Source organism: Babylonia areolata, chromosome 20 (assembly GCF_041734735.1).
Source record: "Babylonia areolata isolate BAREFJ2019XMU chromosome 20, ASM4173473v1, whole genome shotgun sequence".
Taxonomy (NCBI): Eukaryota; Metazoa; Mollusca; class Gastropoda; order Neogastropoda; family Buccinidae; genus Babylonia; species Babylonia areolata.
In genome coordinates this window covers 10,382,427-10,387,426 of record NC_134895.1, presented here as the reverse complement: position 1 = coordinate 10,387,426, position 5,000 = coordinate 10,382,427, and the positions used below count along the sequence as shown (strand labels likewise).

General features: G+C 39.3%; 1 protein-coding gene across 1 annotated transcript in view; it reads right to left on the bottom strand.

Moving 5' to 3' along the window:
- The window catches only part of LOC143295130 (QRFP-like peptide receptor), an 89,074-nt gene that overhangs the window by 73,987 nt on the left and 10,087 nt on the right, over positions 1 to 5,000 (bottom strand). The window lies entirely within an intron of this gene.

The following is a 5,000-nucleotide window of genomic DNA, read 5'->3' as shown; positions in this document are numbered from 1 at the left end:
ACTTCAAGAACGTACGTCTCTGTGTCAATGTCTGTAGATACAACAACAACATCAACAACATCAACAATACCAACAGAAACAACAACGACAATGACGAGAAACATGAGGCAAAGCCTTCATGACTCATTTGTGCTTCGCTTTTTAACCAGTAAAGGAATCACGAGGAGATGAAAAAAAAAAGATGAAAAAAAAATCGTTAAAAAGTGTTCTATATTAGATATGATGAATATATATATATATATATATATATATATATATATATATATATATATATATATATATATATATATAAGCTTTGGAGAAAAAAAAGAAAAGAAGAAGAAGAAGAAAAAAAGGCATGCGAGATGGATCGAACCATGCATGTTCAGTTTCCGAAGCAGGCAGACTAATCCCACTGGTGTGGCACATCTGACGTCATTTGCTATCTTCTTCGTGCGATAAATAGACGTGATTATATTGGACGTAATAACGCCGTTTAAATCATGTTTTTTTGGTGTGTTTTATTATATCTCGATTATTCTTTTATTTCGGCGGTAAAGGAGACGTTGCCATCGCTTCAAGCATTTCGCAACACATGGTAGATCTGCACGAACCAGTCTACAACGGGATGACGAAGAAACGATTGATTCAATTTTTCTTTTCTGTTCATTCCAGTTAATTCAGTGTCCACATTAGGATATTTATAAGCCACAAACTCGTCGATGGTGTAGTTAGTATCACTGTGTGTGTTCTGTCCAGAATTTATATTTCTTTCCTTTTAAATGTGAACAAGAAAAACGAGGTCATGTCTTCTCACCAAACACAATATAACTTCCAGCATGTCAGTGGGAAGCGGTTTTTAGAATTTTCGGATTTCGGAACGAAACTCAACGAAATAAAACTGTTAATGATACGGAAATACGGCTTAATTCGGGAGACTTACAAACTATTGTTGGTATGACTGTGAAGCTTTTTTTTCATACTATGTTTAAGCCAAATTTGGTATTGGAAGACAAAGTATTTCCAGAGAAAATGGCAATGTTAAAGTTTACCACGGACACACAGACACAGACAGACAGACAGACTGACAGACAGACACACACACACACACCCAGACAACCGAACACCGGGTTAAAACATAGACTCACTTATTTACACAAGTGAGTCAAAAACAACGTCAACACCTGCACAAACAGGGCAGGCAAAAAGACAAAATGACAGAAAGGACTCGGAAAGAAAAAAAAGAAAAAAAAAAGAAAAAAAGGAAAAGCGGGTGGAACAAACAGGTCATCAACCATCATGTTCTTTTTCTTCGAACGCCAGTTAACAACCTTTCGTGAAGAGAGCTTTACGGCGCGAACATCGCTGGCAAAACACATATATCTTGATGCCATTTGACGTCAGCGCGTCCATTTCCGCTTTATCATCTGTTCTAGAAAACAACAACAACAACAACAACAAAAAGAAAAACAATAACAACAACATATTGTTCCAATGACAAACGAGTCACTCTGTTTAAACGAGCACGGAGGCCTTGACACATGTCTGAACAAAAGAAACTCAAAGGTTTGATCTGCAAACCCCCATTCATTTCTCTCGAACAGATAGGAGAACAGCGAAACGGACAGGAGGACATTTTAGGAGACAGGAGAACATGGAACAAGTTAGGAGAACGGTGAAAACAGACGTGGTAACATGTGTGAGAACAATGAAAAAAAAAGACGAAAAAAAAGACAGGATAACATAATTATATGAGAACAGTGAAAACAGGAAAAGAGAAATGACAACAGACATGATAACAGATATGAGAACAGTGGAACAGACAGGGAAACAGATATTAGAACAATGGAACAGACAGGGAAACAGATATTAGAACAGTGGAACAGACATGATAACAGATATTAGAACAGTGGGACAGACAGGGAAACAGATATTAGAACAGTGGGACAGATATGAGAACAGATATTAGAACAGCGGGACAGATATGAGAACAGATATGGGAACAGTGGAACAGACAGGATATCAGATATGAGAACAGTGGAACAGACAGGGAAATAGATATGGGAACAGTGGAACAGACAGGGAAACAGATATGAGAACAGTGGAACAGACATGATAACAGATTTGAAAAAATCACGAGAACAGTGGAACAGGAAAACAGATATGAGAACAGTGGAACAGACAGGGAAACAGATATGAGAACAGTGGAACAGACAGAGAAACAGATATTGGAACAGTGGAACAGACAGGGAAACATATTAGAACAGTGGAACAGGATAACAGATATGAGAACAGTGGAACAGACAGGTAAACAGATATTAGAACAGTGGAACAGACAGGACATCAGATAGGAGAACAGTGGGACAGACGGGAGAAACAGATATTAGAACAGTGGAACAGACAGGATAGCAGATATGAGAACAGTGGAACAGACAGGGAAACAGATATGAGAACAGTGGAACAGACAGGACATCAGATATGAGAACAGTGGGACAGACAGGGAAACAGATATGAGAACAGTGGAAGACAGGATAACAGATATGAGAACAGTGGGACAGACAGGGAAACAGATATTAGAACAGTGGAACAGACAAGACATCAGATATGAGAACAGTGGGACAGACGGGGAAACAGATATTAGAACAGTGGAACAGACAGGATATCAGATATGAGAACAGTGGAACAGACAGGGAAATAGATATGGGAACAGTGGAACAGACATGATAACAGATTTGAAAAAATCACGAGAACAGTGGAACAGACAGGGAAACAGATATGAGAACAGTGGAACAGACAGGGAAACAGATATTAGAACAGTGGAACAGACAGGGAAACAGATATGAGAACAGTGGAACAGACAGGGAAACAGATATTGGAACAGTGGAACAGACAGGGAAACAGATATGAGAACAGTGGAACAGGATAACAGATATGAGAACAGTGGAACAGACAGGGAAACAGATATTAGAACAGTGGAACAGACAGGACATCAGATAGGAGAACAGTGGGACAGACGGGAGAAACAGATATTAGAACAGTGGAACAGACAGGATAGCAGATATGAGAACAGTGGAACAGACAGGGAAACAGATATGAGAACAGTGGAACAGACAGGACATCAGATATGAGAACAGTGGGACAGACAGGGAAACAGATATGAGAACAGTGGAAGACAGGATAACAGATATGAGAACAGTGGGACAGACAGGGAAACAGATATTAGAACAGTGGAACAGACAAGACATCAGATATGAGAACAGTGGGACAGACGGGGAAACAGATATTAGAACAGTGGAACAGACAGGATATCAGATATGAGAACAGTGGAACAGACAGGGAAATAGATATGGGAACAGTGGAACAGACATGATAACAGATTTGAAAAAATCACGAGAACAGTGGAACAGACAGGGAAACAGATATGAGAACAGTGGAACAGACAGGGAAACAGATATTAGAACAGTGGAACAGACAGGGAAACAGATATGAGAACAGTGGAACAGACAGGGAAACAGATATTGGAACAGTGGAACAGACAGGGAAACATATTAGAACAGTGGAACAGGATAACAGATATGAGAACAGTGGAACAGACAGGGAAACAGATATTAGAACAGTGGAACAGACAGGATATCAGATATGGGAACAGTGGAACAGACAGGGAAACAGATATGAGAACAGTGGAACAGACAGGGAAACAGATATTGGAACAGTGGAACAGACAGGGAAACAGATATGAGAACAGTGGAACAGACAGGGAAACAGATATTGGAACAGTGGAACAGACAGGGAAATAGATATGAGAACAGTGGAACAGACAGGGAAACAGATATGGGAACAGTGGAGCAGACAGGGCAACATATTAGAACAGTGGGACAGGATAACAGATATGAGAACAGTGGAACAGACAGGGAAACAGATATGAGAACAGTGGAACAGAAAGGATAATATACAGAACAATGAAACGGATACAAAAAAAACCCCCAAAAAACAAATGGTGGAGGAATAAAAGAGACAGACAGAGCGATGGAACAGACAGCAGAGCAGACAAAAGAACCCCCCCCCACACAAAACAACAAAAACAGAACAGTGGAACAGACAGAAGAACAATAAAACAGAACAGCAAACCAGACAACGATGGAGCAAATAGTGGAACAGACAGGAACGCATTGAAACAGAGAGAACGGCGGAACAGTTTCAGTTTCAGTTTCAGTTGCTCAAGGAGGCGTCACTGCGTTCGGACAAATCCATATACGCTACACCACATCTGCCAAGCAGATGCCTGACCAGCAGCGTAACCCAACGCGCTTAGTCAGGCCTTGAGTAAAAACAACAACAAAAAAACAAAACAAAAAACAACAACAACAGGGGAATAAATAATAGATAAGCTTACATAAATAAATAAATAAATGAATAATAATTATAATATAGAAAAAGGTAGTAGTAATAATAATAGTAATACTAATAAAATGATTTAAAAAAAAAAAAAAAAAAAAAAAGACAACAATGGTGATAAATAAGCGAATAAATGTAAAACATGAAGACACACATTCACACACACACCCACACATGCACAACAGAAATCCACCAAACATGCAGTTTTAGACGGAACAGACTATGAGAACAGCGCAATGGTTATGATACCGTGTTTTCCCTGCTTTGTATTTTCCACTGCAAGTTTATTATTATTATTGGGGGGAAAAAAACATTTCCGGACTCAGCAGACACCCCCGCTTCACTCCTCTTGGGCAGTCAAATATACTCCAGAATGCATATCACACACGTACGCCAGCACTGCATCATTCATAGCACGAAGAGCCATATATAACTTGCCATCCACTCAACCTTTTAACAATCCGAAATACGTCTCCATTTACATAGTCAACGGCCTTTAAAAAATCCACAAACGCAACACATATTCTTTCTGTATTTTCACTAAATGTGCTAGTATCAACGAATAGGAGTAAGAATATCACTGTGAAAGAAAGAAAGAAAGAAAGAAAGAAAGGAAGAAGAAGAAG